General features: G+C 39.7%; 1 protein-coding gene and 1 long non-coding RNA gene across 2 annotated transcripts in view; one reads left to right on the forward strand and one right to left on the reverse strand.

The window, feature by feature from the left end:
* ERCC6L2 (ERCC excision repair 6 like 2) overlaps positions 1–24,084 on the forward strand; it is a 135,606-nt gene that overhangs the window by 77,028 nt on the left and 34,494 nt on the right. The window lies entirely within an intron of this gene.
* LOC110389302 lies at positions 21,353–23,978 on the reverse strand. The gene is made up of 4 exons (XR_002433113.1): positions 23,819–23,978; positions 22,870–23,073; positions 22,341–22,424; positions 21,353–21,662 (listed from the first exon to the last, which is right to left on the reverse strand). It is a non-coding gene; the product is annotated as an uncharacterized LOC110389302 (long non-coding RNA).

The raw sequence follows: 24,084 nt of genomic DNA on the forward strand, positions 1-24,084 counted from the left end.
CTCAAGGCCTTCCTCAAGCAAAATTCTGTGGGAATGAGGCTGTGTGAGGGCTGCAGGAACGAGCCTTGAAGTAAGACCTGCTCCATATGAAAGCATTAGATCAGCATGCATGTTCTTCCCTAAAACTAAAGCACGAGTATACCTTTTTCTTTTGCCAAATCTTACACTGATTTGTATTCCCATTGCACTTTTTATTGAGGCTGTTCTGCATATTGATTACAGTAATTAGTCTTTGTACCACTTCTGTGAAGCAGGATGTGTTTCTCCCAGGTCAGCTGTATGCTGTGTCTATTTTATAGATGGTAAAACCAAGACACGAAGTTCAGAGACAAGCAAATCAATGCCAGAGTACAGTAGTGTCCCATTCCTGGCTCTATCCACTGTACAGTTTCCCCTCAGTATGTGCTAATCTCAAACATGCTTCTTAAAGGAGCAAATACTGCCTTCACGAATGAGGGCGGAATATGCTTAGTGGGTACTCTATGATCCTACACTCAGAATTTAGATCATAATAAATGTAATACTATAGCATTGTCTCCATGTTTTTACTGTAATTGTGGGACAGTTCAGTCTGAGTACAAAAGGCAGCCTTTGGACAGCTGGAAGGAGTTTTAAGTGTTAATAATTTGGGTAAGAGTTGCTTTTACAGTAGTATAACAGTCTAATTCACAGTAACTGGTGTTTGATTCTTTACTGGCCTCTAGAGGGATAACTTATACAAAGGCTGAAGTAGTAACCTGAGGATTTAAAGCATTACAGCATGCTCTTCAGTCTTTCTTGCCAGATAATTCTTTCCGATTTTGCAAGGTTTTTAAGCAGTGAGACTTTCTAGCTCTTTGGAAAAACCTTTACTTTCTTTTTCACTTTCATGATTTTCCTTCTGTCTGGGCAATCTCTTCTGCTTGAAGAAAAAAGAGTAGAATATGCTGCCAATAAACACCTCTCAGCCACTGAAGTGAGAAGCCCCATGGAAAATGTGCAGAGAGGTGCATGAGAGAGAGTAATGTAGAAAACAAAGTACAACATTTTATGTGTAACATTTATTTGTAATTTGAAATCTCCTAAATGCTGGGTCTTCTCATTAGTCCTATCACAGTCAGTGTAAAGTGTGACAGTAGGGTGCAAAAAACCTAACAAACAAATGAACCATAGCTCTGAAATTTCCAGAAATAAGCATATTTTCCTTGGCTTTTTTCCAATTTCTCTACATCCTGCAAGGTTTTGCTATATTTTCTACCTCATCCCCATGTTCTACATTTTTTTTCAAGATACAAGCATTAAACCTGAGAAAAACACAGAACAGAAAGGTTTACTGCTTTCTGCTGGGAACTGCTAATGGTTTATGAGCAGTAACTGCTCTGAGGGAACATTGTGGTATTCTTCAGTATTAAGCATGCATTTTGTTTTGGTGTACTTTTCTGTGGATCAGTTCATGCGCACAGCAATTTGTTGTAGCTGCTTCTAGTTGAAAACAAGTTAGAGTACCTAGGCTGTGTTTTCAGATCATTGTTCCTGTGAAACACAGGTCTCATGCATTAAGAAAGAGTGGGATCTTGTGAAAATACTGACCCAACAGTTCCAGGAAGGATTGATATGTATTTATATATAGTAATATAAATGTATAAACATAATTGTATGCAACTAAGGGGAAAATGTTAATGACAGTAATGCGTTTTTAACTTTCTAATATCTCCTTCATAGTTTCACAGAGTTTAAGGCTGGAATGGACCATTAGACCCATTAGAGTTCATGTTTTTCGTTGTGGCACAAAGCATACTTTGGGTACAGGAACTTTAAACAGCTTTCACCCTGTTTTACGCTTTAAAGATTGGCAGAGTGACATATGCTTAAGTAGCCTTCAGATGATGATTACACTTAGCAAATCTTGCTAACTGGATGCCAACTGTTCTTATATAATTTTTCATATTATTATCTATATCAAGAACACAAGACATTAGAGGAAACATTCTATCATCCTTTCTTATTTGTTTGCAAACACTGTCAAAAACAAGAAAACTGATTTCCAGTACCATTTTTTTTATCTCCTGCAAACCAGAGTACAAATATCCACACTGGATACATATTTTCCAGACTCCATCCCCTTGTCTTGCCTAGGTTTGAAATTGCTGAATACAGAGTTCAGCTTTCATGACTTGATTTTTTCTTTAGTAAGACTGTGGAAATTCTCTGAGAAAGAACTCATTGGAATAATAGGAGAAAACTGGTACTTTCAGTTTGCAGGAGTGACTGTTTCTGGTAACAGTCTGAGTGCTTCTATTTGGCACACTCAATGCTTAGCACAAGGGACAGGACAATTTAATGAAGAATATTGTTATCTTTTTTTAGCTTTCATTGTTAAGGGAAGTGGAATGTATTTATTGAATCATCCAGAACTGGTGTCATGAAATGCTGCAACCGACAACTGAATTATTTCTCTCTGACACATATGATGTGCAGTGTATCACCAAGAGCTTCACAGGTAATTGGTAGCTGTGTGCAAGGGTCTGAGTTGCAGAACTGAAGAACATTAGAAACAGCCATGGAAGTCAATGGAAATGGTTTATGGAAAGTGTAAAGTTCTTGCTAAGGTTAAAAAGTCTGAAAAAAAAAACCCACCAAATCTTAGGAGCCTCAGTGTAGGCACATAAAATAGACAGGCCGTTTGGACATTAATCAGTCAGTGCTTCAATTCCCATCTTTTACAATAGTCCCTCATTTCAGAGCTTCATGTAAATGCCATCTGTGAAGTTCTCAAGTATTATAATAAGAAGTAAAACAGAGAGACCTGCAAGCGACTTAGCAATCCATTGTTCAGAGTTGTGTCTAAATTATGCAAAAGGCACACACAGAACAATGGTAATGGAACAAACTTATAACTAGCATCTTGATATGTAAACCCTCACCATACACCAAGGCACATATGCACAAGTGAACTGAAGGAAGATTTTATGGGTGTTAGAGGTTCTGGTGTTCTTCACTTTGAAGAACTGAGTCCCCAACTCCACTGTGTATTTTTAGTTCTACATGAGTGCACCATGCATAAAAAATATCACCATCCCTAATATCTTTGCATTTCAGTCCTTACAGTCCTAAACCAAATTTGAGGATCCTAAAAGGTTTCTTATATTCCTAAGCTTCTCTTTCTCTAGAAAAAATGTTTGCAGGATTTCTTAGTGATTTCATCTTTTATGTCTAAATCATAGGAATAAGTATTTTTTTGACCTCAAACACATAATCTTTCCTTCAAAAATCAAGAGGTAAATCAGGAGCTTTGCACTCTGTTGCCTTGTCCTGTCCTTACCTGATTTCACTTTTAGTTCTATAAGCAGTCATTTGCTGATCCAGTTGAGAATTTATTTATCTTCTGCTTCATTTTCAAATTCCCTACTCCTTGCTCTATCCTTCTTTCTGAGGATGTCTTTTCTGATATTTCCACAAAGCGATCTCTCCAGTAATACCAGCATTCGTGTTCAAGAAACGTTTAGACATAGTGTTGAGAGACATGGTTTAGTGAGGTTATTGGTGGTAGGTGGATGGTTGGACTGGATGATCTTGTAGGTGTTTTCCAACCTAGCTAAATCTATGATTCTATGATTCATAAAAATTACCTCATACTGTTTACAGAATACTACATTCCTTTCCTAAAGCAGTATGAGACGTTTTCTCCACTTTTCTTGTAAGGGCACCTCAATTCAGCTCTATCAAATACCGCAGTTTTCTCTACCAGTAAGGGAAATCTCATAAATTTCAATGGCTAGCATTCATTATGTTCCTCACTTCAAAGGCACTTCTGTTGATCTTACTCAAATTTCCCTTCTTGAAGATGTATTGTTACATATAATCATCACTGGAAAAGGAGAAGGTTGACAAGAGACAATATGTATTTAAAGTAACCATAAGGATATGGCTGAAAGATCCCACTAACTGGTGTAAGCCTGAGGATGTAGGCTTCCCACCCAATTGCTATCCATATAAAAAAAGGAATTTGCAATATACCACTGTGGCAACGAGAGCCTTGTAGGACATTTCTCATCCATCACGCAGAAAATTGATTGATTTGTAAAGAAGCCAACAAATCTCTAGCTTGTTCATGCTCCTCATGTGATGTGTGATTCTTCCTTTTGTTCCTGGTCTGTAGTTCACAGAGAACAAATATGGTGTCTTTAGGTGAAACAGGAGACTAGGGGACTACTGGGCTCTTCAGGATTTGCAGCTTCCAGATGTTTTACACAGCTGTTCGAAATTGAGATGTTGCATGAATGGCTTTCATTTTCTCTTTCTACGGTACTCTCTCATGCTAGTTTGCCCCTTCTTTGTGTGGTATTTGAGATGGTTTAAGGTAAGGCCATATATTGTCTATCCATTTTTATTGTGACTCTGGATTTAATCAGTGCTGCTAGTGGTTGAGTGAGCTTCTCTGTCTAGTAGCTTTTTACAAATTTCTTTATGCTGACTAATTGTGTCTTACTCCAGCAAAAATGCTAGATCGAATGAAACAGAAATTATCAAATTAATTTCTGAACTCTGCTAATGAAAAGGAGTAATGTGAAAAAATAAATCATTACTTTGAAAAGACCCCTATGTTTTGTCTCATAAAAGAGCCTTCAGATGCTCTTCAGTTTTAACTGTATTTATTTTTATTACTTTTCTTAATATCCTAGTAATGAAACCTTCTATTTATGTACTTCATCTTCAAAGTGCCCTGAAAATATTTGTTATCTTAACATCTGGAGTATTGGATGTCCTTCCACCATCCAAAGTGTCTCCCACTACTGCACAAGATAATCTGATGTCTTAAATGATTCCAGCACAACTTTGCCATGTGCCAGACTCCTGGGAATGATGATTTTGCATCAACTTTAACCTCATGTCCTGTTTGCTCAAAGGTTTGCAGTATATTTTAGATATTTTTGACTGTGGATTCAAGCACACAATAGCAAAACAATACATTTCAATAACAGAATTTCAAAAACAGAACTTGATTGTTTCATAACTGGAGGTTTTTGGTTATTTTAAAATATATGTTACTTGATAGCCTTAATTTCAAGATCTTGTACAAGTCCAGTGCAGCACAAACGTACACTGAGATCTATTGTTCCTGCTGGAATTGCTTACTAGACTGTTTACTGCGCTCTTCCCTTACTAAGATATATTTGCACTTATTACCAGTGGTTGAATTTTCCCATCAAGCCTAATTACAAGAATTGAATGCCTTCCTTTTGTCTGAGTTGGTGACTTCCATCTTCTTCCATGGGAGTCACAGTTTGCCTGTATGGATGCTGAAGATGAGTTTTGCTCAAATCAAGTGATCACAACAGATCAACTCAGTGTAAAACATTCCCCATCCACACACAGGCTGCTCTGGGGGAAGGCTACAGTGGAAGTCCTTAGTATCAAACACATGCTACCTGCCACCCACTTGTGTTAGAGATTATCCCCCACCAACTCTGGAGATAGAATAGTAACAGCATTCAGTAATTCCCTGCCTGCAGAGTTAGCTATGTTAACCTTGAAGTCACTTGGGGTGATTACTGTGGTTTGCAGTTCTGAGCAGCTGAGGGGAGAATAGTGCTTGGCAGAGAAGCAGCTGAGGAATTTCACACCCCCCTCCTCAGCTTCTCCCCTACATCCTGCTGGAGTAGTGCAGCTCAAGAATGAATTCTGTATCAGCGAGATCAAACTGCTGAAAAAAAAAGGAAAATGGTAATCAAGTGAAGAGTTTTACACTGAGACTGAGCATTCATTGAGATCTCACATTAGTCTTCCATGGGGCATGAGTCTAGGTTCAATGAAACAAACAAAAATATTATTTGCAGACTTATAATAATTCAGCAAACTCAAATTTGGAGCTCCTACTCTTAAACAGTTATTCAGGGCTGTTTGCCCTGTTTGAACCAATTTAATTTTTCTTTTTTTCATTTGGATACTTTGGTAGATGAGACTGGGAAACAGGAGGTGATTCTGTTTTACAGGAAAGTCTAAAGGAAAGGGTTTATGCACAGCATGTTATCAATCATATCTTGTAAATATGATTACAACAGCTACACTGCATCACATCAAAAGCCGAATGTTATGTGACATCTCCTCCATCATAAACTTTGAGGAAGCTTTTTTAAAGTGTAGCAATCCATCTCTGAAACTGGATGCCTGCTGTCATCATTGAAAGCAGCAGCGCTCTCTGATTGTAAAGAACTGGTAGAAGAGAGTGCAGATGCCAAGCTCTCAGTGGTGCAGCAGCTTAGGGAAAGACCAAGGTTCACTGTCACCTACTCCAGTTACAATGAAGATGTTTGGCACCTCTCCAGCTATGCCTGTGATGAAATCATTATAGGCATCTTATTACATTGTCTGGAGACTCATCTGTGATAAACCACTGCCTCCCACTATCCTGGTATGCTACTTTGGTTAATCTCATTGGGTATTTTATTTAGAGATCTTCAGCTATTTTATTAGAATTTTACTACGGTTGTGATTTTTTTCTTATTTCTGTCAAGACTCAGAGAAATAAGCTTTTCAGTTGTGACTGGTGAGGTGGATCTGAGTATAAGGGGTCTGAATTTTCAATTGTTACTGAGATTAATCTAAGTGCAGCCTATGACTAGCTATCATTTTGTCACCACAATCCACGGTGCGCATCTGGTCAGTAACTTTGATGCAAGAAAAATAACATAACTTCGAGGAACACTCATTTGCCACTTTGATGACTCCGCTGTCAAAGATTCTAGGTAATGTAGTCCACTGGACATCTCCTTGCGGCAAACAGTGACAGATGGTGAATGTTAGTGCTGTGGGAGATCCTCCTACAAAGAGCCCTAGGCACAGCAGCCTCATACAATACAGCTGTGCTGCCAACAGTGGGCTTTGTGCATGTGCAGACTGCATAGGCTCTTTCTCAAAAAGAGAGCCTGTGAGACTGCACAGCAGGGCTTTTGAGGATGGAGACATGGAACAGGGACATGCTCTGGAAAAGATGTTTAGCCTCTGTGTGCTGAGATTGGGGTTACAGGAACAATGGGAACAGACGTGGTTGGGAATTGGGATTCCTGTTCTAAAGGAAATTGCAATGGCTTGAAACTGAATGTGTTCCAAAACAAAACAAAATGTTAAAAAACCCCATCGATCATAGGACTGATGGAGTTGGATTACTGTGGTAGTACTAAAAACAAAAATTGTTTCAATATTAGTGTTTTATATCTTGCTTAACTTTCAAAATTAGATTAAATTTTCCCACAAAATACATAATGGTTTTAACATGTAACTAACATAGTATGTATAGACAGCAGTGTTGTATGGACTTGGTAATTTGTTAAAATGTGAGCAACTAAAGTTTAATGAAAATAATGAAATGTATGTTACATATTCCAGCCAATTTGGAAGCTCAGCTGCTTTCCTGTAGGCAGTTTCCATGGCACTACTGTCTGTACAGCTCTGGCAACTTGATATCCTCATTGTTGCTAAACTACTCTACTAAGTGCTGAAGGCCAACGAAGTGAGGCTGGTTTTACCTATACCAGCCCAAGGCTGAGATGGGAATGATGTGGCAAGAGACCCTTCCAAACAGTTCAATTCAGTCTCTAGCTATCAGGAGATGAACAGGATATTTTGCAGCTTGAGATTTCATCTAAATTTATCACTGTTTCAGGATAATCAGGAGAAAATGGCTGAGATAAAGAATCAGTCCAATTCCATATATTAACACATTTTTTTGTTTTACCCCTGTTTTCTTTGGCACCATGGAAGGGATTCAGTTACCTAAACATCATTGCCTAGTGTTATTTTAGATGTTATTGGGTATCCCATCTTGCCTCCAGTTGCTGTCCCAGATGACCACATGGCTCCCGTAAGTCTTTTGCAAGGGTTTTAAGTGTATGAGGGCACCTTAAAGCGTAGTAGGCTTCTGTGTCAAAGCAACTGGATCTAGTCTTTTATTGCTGCATTTGAACTATGTCTCCCATGAGGTATCTCAGCTATAACACCAGTGCTGTGGTGTAGTGGAACAGCTCTGGCTTTTTACCAGTCCCAAGCATTTATTAAGAGCAGGAAATTCATGTATACTGTAGAGGGATGAGAAATCAACAAAGAGAATTTGGATAACTCCCCATGCTTCTAGCTCATATATACTGTCTCCCTCAAAACACTACACCTAGAGCTGGGTCAGCCTGGAGCTTCCAACATTTAGTGCCCAGCTTTCTGAGGTCCTGAATACACATCCCGCCACAAGTTTCATTCATTACCTCACTCAAATCCCACTCTTTAACCCTTGACAGCAGACCCATGAAAATGGCCACTCTGAAGATCCACTGAGGTCTACCTGCACCTCTTCACTAAGTCCCACTCCGCAATACAACAGCGTCTGTGATATCAGCCCTGCTTCTGCTAGCTGGAAATTGCAATGAGATTAGCTTTGGGTGGCTGCCACCAGCTAGGTTCCCACATAGCCGCTTCACACAGATACTGTTGACTCTGTCTATACATGTTCTGAAGTCAGGTCTGCACCATGATCATGGCACCTCCCCATTCTTGGCACTTCACTTCGGGAATGCAGAGCAAAACAAAACCCTCTGCCACCTCTGACTGAGCTTTTTAACTCCATTAGTAAGCTAAAAGCTATAACTTGTAAATTCTTGTCCCTCTGAATGTGGACTTAGAATAATAATCTATTAGCAATCAAAACATAGACAAGTTCCAACCAAACCTTCAAAACTCAGCAAGAGACTTTATCAGTAAGCGTGTAAACAAAGACCCCCAGAGCTGCATTTTGTCCTTCTCCAGGGAACAGACATCAGTTTAACATTAAGACTCTCCTTCCTACATCTACGTAAAAGGAGACCTTTTTTTTTCTCCTCTCCCCTTTAAGCCCATCACTTTAGACAATGTTTACTCTTTTCTCATCATTCTTCTTTTGAACTATTGTCCTCTGCCATGCCTTCTGTTTGTCATTCCTGATTTAAATATAAATTCCTTGGGACAGGGGAAATATCTGTATTTGTTACTTGTCCAGTAAATTTATGGTGCTGTATAATATGTGGTTGTAAGTGCAGGACATATTTCAGTTTGACACTCCAACTTATATTTTCAAAGCCATAAATCAAGTATTTATGAGCAAGATCTTGAACATTTTATTTTTATAATGTTATAGTTGAATGTTTATTTCAGGGATGGATAAATATTGAAATAATGTGGGTAGAGCTTTCTCTTTGCTCAGGCAATATTGAGGAGTCAGTACCCTCTTTACTGCCAGAAAAGGGATATTTTACTGTGCTTATGAGGATCCAGCATACTGTGCGTCACCAGGGAAGAGTGAGCAATGATGGCTCCAGCTAAAAATGGCTTTAGAAAGGACAAACAATGACTCCCTTTCAAAAGCATTTGTGAACTAAGCTGATATACAGAAATGTTATTTTGATATAGCACAGAGTGAGTATGAATGTTCATTTCTTAAGAAAATATTTGACTGCAGCTGTTGCTCTCTCTTGTCCCATATGGTTATGCTTTTAAGCATGGCTTGAAGTATTTTCCATTTATTAAAAAAAAATACTTCAATGAAATCCTTTTTCTGAAAATAATACTGACATGTGTGTCTTTGCTTCTGATATTTTTCTAATTAGTTAATCTCTTGACATACGATTCCCTTCTTCCCTGGCTCTTTCCTATCTGCATTTTATACCCACAGCTCCGAAATCTTCCTGACTGGTTCAGGGGTGTGGAAAGGTTAGGCAGCCTTGTTTTTACTCCGAAGGTTCTCAACTTACTATTATGACGGTGTGTTAAATCTCACAAACCTGGTGTGCCACCTCTTCATTACAGGCTCAAACGAATCCTCCTATTTCGATGATACTCATGGGCAGATGGTTTTTTAATGTATCACTTACATTATCATTAAAAAGAAACATCCCTTTTAACATGGGAATATGTTCATGCAACATACTCAGGGCCACCTGGAAATGTAGCTGGGACTATACATCAGGACTTGGGCTCAGATCTATACTGACAGTGAAGCATGGCTGTAGACAGCTCATTTTCTTTTAAAGGTAATGTTCTGCATAGAATATTAACCAGATGCCCTTTCCAGTAGCCATACATATGGAAGCAAAATTTGCACCGAACCTCCCGAAGAAGATAGATTGGTGGACTTTAAACATCACTGGCAAGCCAACAGTCTGAAGCACTTGCTGCTTCTTGAATGACATTCAGGAATGTATTTTTTGAGCATCAAAAATTTTATTTTAATGAAAATAAGGTAAATAAAACTGGTTCGTCTCCCCATATGTAAGCGATTACTGGCTAAGCAAAAAGATGCATACAGTTTCTGCATCTACTGCTGAGGCACATCGTCACAGGAGAGACAAAAGCAGAGCCAGCTGTTGATGCTGCAGGGAACTGCTGAAATGAGTCTGATGTATGAATGATAAACAAAAATAATCTCCAAATTTGCTAATTTATGTTGTGCAAGCAGTGCATCCATTGTGACATTAGATACTAGATTTTATTTTCCCCTGAGAATCCTGTACAAATAGTCTGCAACAGTTTAATAAACCCAATTTAGTACCTCTGTAACCTTCACAGCTTTGCATTCCATGGATGATGCTGGGAGCTGCTGGCACACTGAGTCTGATATCACTGTTTCTCCAGTGCAGACTTGCTAAGTAAGATGGCTTGAGGTCAGGCAGCTAAGTGCAATATTATATTTACTCATCTTGCTTTTTAATATTTTCCTTTTGCAAATTTTCCCTGCATTGGATTAACAGTGTACTCTGAAATACATGTATTTTAATACACCACCTTTTCACAAGTGTTTAATACCTATAGTTTCTACTGCTTATGTGGCTAGGAGTTAGCAGGTCACCATTCAGGGCCCTACTGCGTTCGGTGCCTCATGTGAAGAAGCCTTGAGAAGATGCAAAGAATTACAAATTCTTAATATTATCAGAAAAGACACTAAAAGCAATGTTTAGACTGAAGAGCTTTACTAAAATTGCTGAGGACTGTATAATAGGAGATTAGAACATAAAGGATGTCTTCTGCCAACACTGAGTATTAAATCATAACAGATCAAATCTCAAAATTAATGAAACTGCCTTAAATCCACAGTTAAAACATTTGTATTAATTCAAGACACATTCTTAATATTCTTCTTTCTGTCTTTGATGCCTAGGGCTGCATTTCAGTTTTCAAGCTTCAGTCAGGGAGTCCAGACACTAGTTTCTAAACAAACATGTGATTCCGTAGTTCAGGCGCTTGAGGCTTTAAAAAGAGAATGCAAGTCCCCTGACGATCTAAATAAAAGCATGCTTTGGCAATCCTACAAAATTAAAACTGGCTTTAAAATACTTGAAAATGCACCGGTGACACAACTAATCAGATAACAGTTATGCAGCCTCTACATAATTATATGTATTAGAAGAAAAAAAGGAGTCTGTGTTCTTTCCAATCTTTATGCTTGATCCATTGAAATAATTGGTAAAGCAACTGAATGTTTTCCACCAGCCTTGGAGAAGCATTTAAATTAAGTCTTTGTTGAGAAGAATGGGAAAACTGGAGCCATGGCCAAGGAAGGTGGAGAAGATGAAGAACAACAGGGATTTTAGGGAAATATCTGGGTATGTTTTTCCTTCCCATTCACCATACAATTGATGCAAAGGTAGTGTTCAGATACAGAAATGAGATCTCATTCCAAATTTTCACTTACAATTGTCTTTTAATCCAAGGGAGAGTGAAAGTTCAAAGGATTTAGGATTAGCTTCACTTTGAGTGCTAAATGCCTAATAAGGGCATGCAAGATGCACGTACAGCTAAAAGAACTAAATCCTATTAGACTGAAAATTAATATGATCAAGATTTCAAATTGGACACTAAGGAGTCAGAAACAGTATATGATGGGGGGAAAAAAAAGGATCAGGAATTTCAAAATAATTTTTTAATAATCCATAATTGCTTCTAAAGAAGGCCCAGTGATCTTTTCATTCTAGAAATGCCAGTCTGATTAACAGATTAACATCAACAGAGGATTTCCATGCCTCTTTGGACCTAAACAGGTGTTAAAGTTTCTTCACATGCACAAGGATTTCCCTAAATTTACACCATACTGCACTGCTTCCCACCACTAACACACTGAATTGGATATGATCTATGAGACCTAATACTGCTCACTGTGCAAAAATCAGATTTCTGCCTTTTGTCTCCAAACGACTCTTTCTTTGACTAACTGATGAACCTAGCAGCCACCAAAGTGTCCGTCTTGTTGCAGATGTGACTGTTCAGAGGTACAGTGGTCTCATCTCAGTGGGCACTTTTCTTCCCACTGGCTGCCATGGGGAGGTAATTAATAAAATGAGTGCTCAGCTCCTCCCTGATTTTGAAAATTGTTCATTACTGGAATTAAGCTCATGGGAAGTGTGTGGTAAAATCCTATAGATTTTGTATATATTTGCATAAGAGGTAGGACCTTGTCTAATGAGTATCATAAACTTCCTCATCTTTCCAGGTACAGTATTCTGAGACAGTTCATTTTTCAGCACAGCTTCTCGTTAATTCTCATTTTGATCATTGTTGAGAATAGGGATTATATATACCTTCAAATCCATTTAAAAATAGTAACAATTACATTAGTTCATAAAAACCGCTGGCTTCCACATTTTTTCTCTGTGATCTTTTTTTCCTCCTTTCTTCTCTTGTCCCAACTGTTTAACTACAATGGCTATATGTAATGTATGTTTAGGCATCTAGCAAAACAGAAATTTGCACTCTTAGGAGAGAGAAATGCATTTTTAAGTAAATACCATTTAATCTTTGCATACATGTTGGTGCACAGGCTTTTCTTAAATCCATATTTCTGCATTCACATATTTGTAATCTGTGTATGAGTTAGATCTGTGAAACAAGTGGATATTTTTCTCCATTACTATTTGATCAGATTCCAGCCAAATTTAATTCTGCTTGTCTGTGAACCCTTGGTGTCTGTTGTCTGCAAATACTGAATAGTTGAGCTTAAATAAAGCAAATTCTTACAGCAGATGAGGAAAAGAACTTCAAATAAGCACTTGAATGCTCATGGAATACAAAATCTTGTATGCATTTGGCTATGATGTGTGCAACTCAGAATTCACTCTCACCAGTACTAGAATAATTGTCCCTTAAGTTTAAATATGAAAGACTGAACAAGCCCTTGTAAAAATGCTCCATAAAAATGTTTGTTACAATATCGAGCAATGGAGTGGAGACTGTGGCTCCAGGATGTCTCTTTCCAGACTGTGTAGGTTTTAAAAGGTTGGAGTGTATTGCCACAGAGGGAGAGAGGAGCACCACCACTTTTTTGGGCCTCTCCAGAGACTCTGCAGTCTGAATTTTTTCTGGAAGGAGTCCTGATCTTATTCGGACATTAGGACATTTCACAGAAACAGGTAATAATTAATTGAGCTTTACAAAGGAAAATGGACAGCAATCTGTCTTGTCTTGCCAGCTCTCTGTGCTGATTCATACCAACACTGGAAGGAAGGAACATGGTACCTCCAGAGGAAAGTGCACTCTCTGTAAGGAGTGACCAGATTGCCCCCCTGGAGTGGGTCTATGGCCCACTAATGGTTATATGTCCTCATGCTGTCATTTAAACCAGCTCTACTCCCAAAAAGAAATCAGGTGTATATGCCTCTCTGTTTTCTCCTGCATGTACACTTCTAACCCTAACCAGAATCCAGAGCTTTTACTTCAGATAAGCTACAGCCTATAAACTTGTTTCCAGCTGACATGCATGACTGCATTCAAGGGACACTTGAAAATATGGCAAGGAGTGTATTTGTGTAACTTATAGTTGGACCTGGAATGTGTATCTTGGTCCCTTGCAAATGAGCAGCTGTCCTGTCTTATGAAGACTATGTTCTTAGTGGACTGATAAACTAAGGAAGAGGATAACACCCACCACTACTTATCACTAAGCAAGGAAAGTAGCAGGTTCATCTCCTATAACAAAAAAGGGTGTCATCAGTACTATTTCAAAATTTCAGAAGCAGGCTCGTGGGTTAAAGGGCACCACATACCATTCCAGTTTGCTTTCAAGCTTGCCAGGTGAGAAAATGTGAAGTGAATGGTCAGCGTACACGTTTTGAGCTTTAGATTATTAAAAATTCTTGTGCTTTTCCAGTCGGCTTTGCAACTGGAACACTATGTAGCTTGTAACTGCACTTGTTCAGGCAATGGTATGCAAAGTGATCTAGTCCTGCTTTGACTTGGAGCTAGGTAACCTTTAAGGTCACTTCCAACCCAAGCCATTCTATAGCATGATTGCGTGGTTCAGTCTCTGCACCAGCAGGATCTAGAAAACCAGATATAGTTATCAGTGATTTCTCCCATCATTGTAACCCCAGTTCTCTGTGCCTCCTACTCGTTCCTTGCAGGCCCCTGGAGTGTAAAAACCACCACAGAAATAAACCTCTTCAGTGACAGAAAAGATCATGGCCTTGGGTTCTTTCTTCAGCTTGCCCAATAACAGCCATCATCTGACTAACAATCACAGTGCAGTAGGTTACTCAGATCAAAATGCTCTCCATATTTACAGTCTTCTAATATAAATGCAGACTTACAAAGAGCTACTTATGTACCACTAAGGCTAACACAATACAAAGATAATTAAATTTAACACTAGAAAAAAATTTGTCAGAAATTCCACTCTCAGGAATGACCATTATCATTACGCCTAGTTCAAAGTCCAGGAATATTAATGTGTTTCAGCAGCAAATTAAATTACTCTTTGGGATTTTTAAAATTTGCATTCCACTTTGCTTATACATTCCAGAGATAAAAAGGAAAAATACATCAATGTTCTGAAGAAATGCTGTCTAAGAAGGAGTCATTTACAAATCAGCTGTAATATTACAAATACCTAGCTGTGATACAGTAGACATTGAAGACCTTCACAAAGAGTTCATTGTACAGGTGGAGAAATTGCAACATGGTCCAGGGAAGTGGCTTGTGAGGTCTGCCCAGGGCAGAGCTGCTCTCAGAAGTAAAAGGTGAGGGAGTTCTCTCAGCAATACTTGCACTTATCAGATCACTTTAGGTAAATGAGTGTCTTTTCTTGCACAATAACACAGAGCAACACAGATGCACCTGCATCCCTGAATAGATTTAACTGTAATGGACCAGTGAAAGTCTAAGGTTAAAAATGGAGTTTCCTGATCCTGTCATGTCCACCAGTGTGCAATGCCCACACCTATTCTCAATCAGTCAATCCACTAAAAATGTAGTGGGAAGGATTATAGCTTTTTTACTTTTCAAGGAAAATGTTGTCTAACTGTTGGAATACTTCATGAACTTGCAGTGTGAAACTCTTGCTAAAATGGTGGAATAATTTTGGCGGGCTAGAAAAAAAAATAAGAGGTACATTGAAAATGAGGAAGGCAGGAGACCACTGTGCTCTTCCTACACTAAAGACACTCTGAAGATCTCAGTGCATTTGGGACATGCCTGTCTGCTTCCACCTTAGCTGTCTAAATAATCAAATGACAGTTTGTGTGATGCTGCTTGGTTCAGATGAAGGCAAGCAGACTTTCTTGCTCCGTTGTTTTTTATTTCTTTTTGTGCATCTAATTTGAGGTTTACAGCTGCTGCAGCTCATGGGCCTCAGTAACTCCAGTCCTACTTGAGCAGGAGTGTGGGAGTGGTGAGGAGTCTGCAGTTTCCTTTCAACTGCTGTCTTCTCAGTGAGATCGCCTCCTTTACATTCGTAGCCTCTGCTTTCCCCTGAAAAATACTGTCTTTCACTCCTACAGCTGTAGCTGTCCATGCACTACACTATTGCCAAAGATAGGAACTCACAGAAACAGTTTCACCATCACACTTAACTATTGGTCCTGCAGCTGTTATTGCCTCACGCTTCTGCTGTATTGAATAACAAAACAAAACAGTAACAACAACAAAAATGCACTAGGTAGTGGAAAGGGCCGTTTTGCAACTATGTGAGCTGTAATGAGGTGAACATGAGAATTGTCTAACTACTCACCACCCCAGGTGCTAAAGAAGAGAGTGGCTGCTGTTGTTCTCTTGGTGTTGCTATAGCTGCTTTTTCCCAACAAGGATATTCTGCTGATATTTTAACTCCATTAGCTGCAGAAGTCTCACTTCCTCTGGAAAATGCATGCACGTGTATACACTCATATATGTGTAGTCCCCGTAGTTCTTTCCTCCTGCTCATCCTCAATTCCAGCATCACTTCACTCTGTTCTTTCCCTTTATAAGCAGCTGAAGCTCATTTTGTAGGTTCCCAGTTCAGCACTAGCACTGGAGGAGGACAGGTTTCTGACTAGGCTGGGGACAATTTCCCCTCAGGAAAGCTTCCATGATCATAAACGAGTCTTATTGCCTACTTGTCTGGGGACCTGAGGGCCAGAATTCCCACTGTGCCTATTCTCCAGACTGGTGGTGGTTCATCTGTGAAAGGGAAAACAGCATGGAATAAGGTGAAGGCTGAGCAGTAAAGCGGAAAATTTAGATCTAGTTAATGAAATATTAAGATTCAAATATTATGATGGAAAAGTAATGTGCATACAGCACAAATTTAGTGTGAATGAATCAAGGTGAAAGTATTATTGCATACACGTGTACGTGTTGCTTTGAGAGGAACGGATCTCACCAAAGTTTTGGAACAGATCTCACTGAAATTTCCTTCAAACATCAAATGGTCATTTTTGCTTAATTACATTGTGTTTTGCATCTTTTGTAGAAAACTTTGATGTTGAATGTCTATGACTTGAGAATAACAATGCCATGGCAGCTATCAGAAGACTGGTTAACATAGTGATACGTGACTTACTCTTGTGCTCTTATTTATTTGTTTTTGTATGAGTAGCAAAGCACGTATTCAGGAGCCAGCCTGGAGGGAGTTGCAGTTTGATAAGAAATTGGATGTAAAAATTATTTTCAAATTGATAGTAATCTCCCTCCCTTTAACTCGCCTCTGCATGACTGTTGGAATTTTGCTTTGACTGGAAACCAAAGTTTGATGAAAAAAATCTTCATTTCTCATGTTTGTGTCCTGTAAATGTTATGTCTCAAATCCCTCTTTTTTCCACATGACTTCATGTACTGGCAATTTGACTTAACGAGCAGCTACAATAAATGTAAATTATGGAAATAATGTTATAAGTCCTCTAGACTGTTCCCGTGCTTAAACAGTGTTGAACTGAAAGAGCTGTAAAATATAAAATTGCATTGAGGCCTTGAACAAAATTCTACTTCTTAGTTCAGTCTTACCCTTTTTTGGACAATGCAAGTGAGCCTTGATTATCTCTTATTTTTAAATGGGATAGCTGAGATTCTTAGCATCTGAGCTTTCCTTATCATCATCCATAGTTGCATTCAAACTATTAAAGTGATAGATTTCCTTGTGTATGGTTTATTTTATTAGAAGCTCAGATGGATTCCTTATGTAATGATGTCAAAAAAAAAAATGCCCATTGGTAATTTCATCTGGAAATTTAATTTACTGGAGGCAACAAACAGAGCCTAGAATTAAATGCAATGAGATTTCCTCTCCAGTGTATTTACAAACATTAGACAAGTTAAATCTGCCTTTTGCTCTACTTCAATGCCAGCTGGCTCCCAGTTTGTTTTCCTTGCCTACAAAAGCACAAGTCATGGCTGCAAGTGTAGATTCCAAAGATGATGACTGGGATTTTTTCTTTTTTTTTTTTGCTTCCCTTGCAACCAAGATTTTCCAAAGGTTAAGGAAATAGGTTAGTGACGATTTACATTCCAAAAAACTATAGGCCATCCTGCCTCTGCCTCCAGACTTGGGAGACAAGTAGGTACTTGATGTATTTCAGGGTCACCTAGGTGCCATTTGCAGGGCTGTCCTTGGGTAACCAATGGGCTGATGTGCGCATATTTTGCTTTTTTCCATTGGCACACTGGTGATGCCAAGGACTTCTCACCTGGGCACAGGCTTCTTCTGTGAAATGTCTTCTTCCTCCTCCATCTGAGCCTTCTCCCTCATGAAATGTCTGCACTCTGGTCTGGCAGACTGGTGAAGAGGAGGAAGAACTGAAGACTAATTCTCTAATCAGCGTCTCTGATGTGCTTATCTGACCCGCTTCTGAGAATATTAAAAAAATAATTCAAAACTCTATTTTAAGAAGTCTGTAGCACTGACACAATAATAGCACTGTCACAGTGTTTTACAAGGCTGTAATTTTGTTCCCTTGCTGGTATACTCCAGGAGAACTTCAGCCTGGTGGTTTCTCCACTTGGTGACTGGCTTACTGCCTAGTAAAACAGCATGACTTGACTGTAACTACTGAAGAAAGGGACAGGCATCAGAAGGTCTGATTGGTCAACACCTTTTTTTATTTGGCATAATATTTTTCTTCTAGGAAGTAGCAAACAAAATGTTTGGAACTGTAACACCTCATAACTTTCCTTTTCCCCACAAAGCAAAATCAATTTTAATATAATTTGCTTAATTTATAACCAACCTACCAGTATTGCTGTACATTGTTTGCACAGCACAATGGGCTATGGGGACATGGCTGCCATGCTGCCACACCATGAGCAGGAGTGTGCTCCAGTCCAAGCTGTGGCTGAGGGATGGCTGCTGCCCTTAGCTGCTGTTCATCAGTCCATGCTGGAAAGGCATGGGACATGTCATAACACTTGCCATGTTTTCCTAGGTACCCTTCTGGCTCCTCCTGAAAAAATACTGTCTACTTGCAAGGCTTCCATATAATAAGGAATTACTTACTGTCCCAAGTACCAGTATAGACTCTGAGGCCCAGCCCCTTGCCATTTGTCTTTGGGATCAAATCTGCATCATTCCAGTCCTAGTGCAACACACTGTTCCCCTCCAGAGTGATCCCCCAGTCAGAGGAAGTCCAGCATCCTGCAAGGAGATCTGCGCAGTGACATAGTCTGCAATGCCACTACAGCCTGAATGCTTTCATGATGTAGGTGTATTCTCCACAGGTTCTGAAGGAGAGAAAGGGGCTTTGAACAAGCCTCAAGTTATTGTAAACCATTTCAAGAGAGAAAACTGTACTGCAGAAAAGCTCTTAAGAGTACATTTCCTGCTGAAAGAGCAATTTGGCAATTCATTTTCCTGCCAAGGGCTAAACAAATGCCAGCTACCTGATGGTTGCCAGGGGCTGAGAATGTGTGCACACTTATCCACAATCAAGTGATGCTTACCTACTTCTTGCCTGTCTAAATTAAGTCTGTGCTAATAGCCACTGGCAACTACATGTCTCAGAATCACTGGATTATAGGATATGATCACAGATGTGTCTCTATCTAGCTCACTGGAGTGAGATGGCCACCATCACAGACAGCTATTGTTTTAGACAAACAAGCAGCTGCAAGCTAAAAATACATTTTGGGTCAACCCAAAAAAGAGCAAAAGATTTTCTTTGCTGAAAGAAAAGACACATATAATTATTTTTTTTTTGAGGCCCAAAATGACGTATCAATTTGTTTAGAGAACCATTTGTCTTTACTGCCGCCAAAACTAGATATAGTCTTTTGTGATAAAATGTCTCCCTGGAAAAAAAAAAAAAAAATCTGTCACTTTCTGAATCTCAGAACCAGAGTTTTCATGTGCGTGAAATTTCTCATTATTCTCTTTGCTCTGGCATATTTTAACATATTCATCTTGCAACAGCCTATTATCAACCTGATGTTGAATTATCTGTAGAAAAAAATGTCTCCTGGACTTAGCTCTTTGCTACCCTGATCCTGGTTGTCCTTGTCTCTCAGGGCCATGGTTTCTCATGCCGAGTCAGATTCAGTAGCTATAAAGGATGTAAGTTATGGCATCATTACAAATCTACCACTGCTTCAAACACTGACCTCAAATTACCCCTTACTATTTTTTCCTTTTAATTTTTTATCCTAAATGAGTTTGATTCAGACCAAATTCTGAGATTATCTGCCCAGCATGAAGTTACGGTACCTTTCCTGGGAACCTGGCTGTGGTGATCCTCTGCAGTATTTTACTAAGGTTCACCACCTTTCTCCCTCTGAAAAAGGAGCCCTTTTGGGTGTGGGTCAATAGCATGGCAACACTGAAGCATGCTTCAGCTACACCTTTCTAACTTGGGGCCCTGATGGCCACGATGAGACGTAAAACAAGAAAGTCCTCAGGCTGCTCCATTTTTTTTGCGAGGGCAATGTGAGGCAATTCAGCCCATTAGCTCTTTTTTTCATCTTGTACAGTTAATAAATATTGCTAAACAATGACCAGATGAATAGCATTTAACCTACTGTCTATGCAATTGCACAGCTTCTCACAAACTTGCCAAATTTCTTCTACATCTGTATTTGTTATCCACACTTGCTCTCTGAACTGCTACCAAACAATTGCTCTCAGACATGTTAATTGTCTAAGTGGTCTTGAAGCCAAGTTCAGTCCCACCTGTAAAATCTTGTCACTTGAGTGGGACTGATTTTCTCAGTCTTTTTCTTCATTTATAGCTCTGAAGTGCTCAGGAGCTCTGCTTCACCAACTGGTGTCTGAAAAGGATGCCATCTCTCCTTTGCAGATACTCACTACACAAGGTCATGCTCCTTTGCTTGATTTCACAGTGACAGGATATGGCCCAGCTGAAAGCTGGCGCTTTGTCTGGCCTCTGCCAGTCCTGCTGCAAACTGGCGTTCATGTGAACTGTGATTCGCAGCCCACCATGTCCTTGTGAACCCAATTAATGAGGCTATTGCAGAGTACTCTAATAGCTGGCCTGTGAACGATGGCAGCCGAGAAGCAGGTTAGGTCATCCTGTCCACCACTGGCAGAAGTGGAAGCCAGAGCTAAATCCAATATATGCTTGAGTCAGGTTCCTTTGGGTAGTTACATGCTAATGTATTTCAAGCAGACTGAGGCAAGTGTATCAGTAAAAGATGTTTGCACATTCAGTCCTGTAGCTGTACAACACTAATTTAAATTATTTTCAAACTCCACCAGTACATTTTCCTGCTAAACCTGGTAAGCTGAATGTTTCTTCACTGTGAACCTGTTGAAAACATGTGAAGTCAAATTAACACAATGGCTGTTCTACAGATGCCTCAGGGTGGCAACACGTGACCTTCACGTTGTTTAGGCCCCAGCACACACACAAGTGTGCAGTGTTCAGGATGCTGTGCACTGTTCTGCCCCAGTCCACCCCTCCCAGAGCTGTGCAGCTGCTACAGAGCTCAGCAGCCCAACAGAGGACAGCGGAGGACGCAGGGATATGTTGTCATTTTCTATATTTTTGCAAGAAAATGGAACTCCTGAAGAAGTTAAAAGAAGTTTAAATTGTGGAACCCATTTCACTAAGGAAATGGGCATGGAAAAAATGACATAAGCTCACAGTTCCAAATCTAGCAAGTTTATTCAAATCCCAGATCACTATTTTTTTTTTCCTTTAATTGAAGAAAACATTCTGTATTGAAAGTAGAGAGTCAAGTTCCACTTGGTAGCATTCCCAATGAGCTGCCTGCATTTTGGCTGTATCTCAGACAGATTCTTCAGAGTGCTGCTGACAGGATTTAAAACTCACCAGTGGTGCTCGGCTGAGTTAAAAGTCCACTGCCAGCAGCTGCGGGGCTGTCTGTGTTTGCATGCATAGCTAATCAGACATTGATTAACATCTCTAGCTCAACAAATTCCAGCAGATCTCAGTTTAACAGATACCTCCTTGATCCTACAAAGAAAAACGTTACATAGTGCTGAGTGAGCTTGCAGAAAACTGATTTGTGCCTGCAGAGTAGGAATATTTCTGTCAGGCCATCAGTGCTTTGGATAAGTTTATTGCCCTTGTAGGCAAACTGGAAGGTGAGGCCTGTTATTGGGATCACCACTGTTTAATTACAGCTAGCCTTTTTTTTCCTTCAGATCCTTCAATTAAAACCACAACTGATCATTTTATTGGCCTGGTGTTTCTTCACACCTGGAGGTTTTTACAGGACTTTAGTTTAGTTTTGGTCTAATTCCTATGGGTTTTTGTCCCCTTCTCTTAACAAGACTCAGAATAGCTTACATTCCTGTGCCATGCTTTTCCTCCCAGAGGATCTTAAAATAATTTAAAAACTATAAAAGCTGCTTTTTTTGTAAACAGAAATCACTTTACCCATCAGTGAGGTGCAGCCACCTGGAGGGGAAGGAAAGTCCACAGTCTCAGCTGTCTGCACACTGCATTGTTACATTTTAAGCTAGAAATTGGCAAGTGCCATGTCCAGTTCAATGTATGGTTGGAATTTAAGACAGTACAATGTCATTTTTCAAACTGTAATTTGGCCAAGAAGACATCCCCAGTTCTTGCCCCATGTGCAAACAGGCATTTAATCTAGCATGCAGCCAGTACACCAGGTTCGTGACTTACCAGAAAGAAAGTCAGAACCTCTAGTAGGAAATCATCCCAGAGCTGCGTAGAAAGGAAGTAATGAACCAAGCAGATAATCAGCTCCTAAGGAAAAATTTGTAGTATCAATTCATGAAGGACTAAGTGCTGAGCAATCTCAGGGTACTTTGTTTTACAAATTTCAAAAAACTGCAGCCCAAGGGGATATGGCTGCAACAATTATCTTGACAGTGCTCACAGAAATTATTCTCTCATTATTGTCAGAATTTAATAATAATAAAGCCTGCTAGTGATGATACAAGTAAAACCAAGTTGATGCAAACATACTCGAGGCTAGTTTTTGTTTGTTTTCAAAGAGATGACTTTTCCATGACTCAGAACAGCCACTAAGCTCTGCTACCGCAAGTTGTGTACTTGGAAAACTGCAGTACATAAAAGGTACAGCAAAATAGACAAGTTCGGAGCTATCGTATACATCTTATCCAGCTAGGGATAACTCATCAAGAAGTTTTAAAACACTGCAGGAAGAGTAAAGGTTTGAAGTGAATACCTTACTGAAATGGAGTTATGCAGGTGTCAACAGCTGCTGAGGCTTCAGTTGTTACATTATCCTCACAGCAGCAGTAAGTACTGCTGATTTAGAACTCCTCATCCAGGGATCTCACAGATGACCTGAGCAACTTCATGAGGTATATAGCGGACTGCTGCTGTGACCAAAGCACTAGAGAGGCACTGTTCTTCTCTTAGAATTCCTCTGTTAAAAAAATAAAATAATTATATATTTTTTTCCAGTCAGAAGTGAAAGCTAAAGTACCTGTGCTTTCTCCAGGCTGTTGAGGAGGGGGGAATTCACAACAGTTGCTTGTTTACAGAGCCTAGTGCTGGGACATGCCCCAAAAATGAGGCATGCCTTCCTTCAAAGACAGAAGACAAAGAAGGGTGTATTGCTTTCCTTACTAATATTTTATCTGCATTTTTCTAAAACAAAATGGTGTTAAAGCATTGTCAGCCAGTAAGGGAAGGAAGGCAGGAGGGGGAGAGCTGAAGAATAACTGAGTGTTCTAAGGTGGAATACTGGCAAACAGGAGTGACCCGAGTCCTAAATAGCAACAGAGAATTTGTGCTATTCTTACTATATTTATCCCAGAAGTATTACAGACTCTACATATGACTCCTATGTTCTGTCACGGTATTATCTAACGGTCTGCGTCCATGACAAGGCGGACAGGCCCGAAAGAAAAAAAAACGAGAAAAGAGGAAGGAAAAAAAAATTGCCGGCGAGTAGGGGCCAGCCCCCGGGGGGTCCGGCGGCTAAAGCGGCAGAGAAGCCGCGGAGCCGCAACCTGGGAAAACAAAGGGAAGAGGGGGACTCGTAAGCGGATCTAACACAAAAAAAAAAACCAGCGGCACCAATCTGAGGAGGAACAACTAATTTTACTAAATATATCAACATGAGGCTAGTAGAATTATAATAGTGGGTTTACAGGCTGAAATCTTACACAGTAAACTGCAGAAGGACCACGTGCTTTCTCCGCCGGGCAGGAAGGAACGGACCCCGCGTCCCCCACGCGTCTTCACCCCCTCCCCTCCAACGCAAAGACCCCTGGGGAGTGCACCTCCTCCCCTCCCCCTCAGAGGGCCACACCAAAAAAGGTAGTTTGCAGTAATCAGGGAATTAACTCTTTTAACTGCCCGTACCTTACATGATGTAATGATGTGGAATACCGACAACAAAAAATCACAAAACCATAACATTCCACCCCTT

This window comes from Numida meleagris, chromosome Z (genome assembly GCF_002078875.1).
Source record: "Numida meleagris isolate 19003 breed g44 Domestic line chromosome Z, NumMel1.0, whole genome shotgun sequence".
Classification (NCBI taxonomy): Eukaryota; Metazoa; Chordata; class Aves; order Galliformes; family Numididae; genus Numida; species Numida meleagris.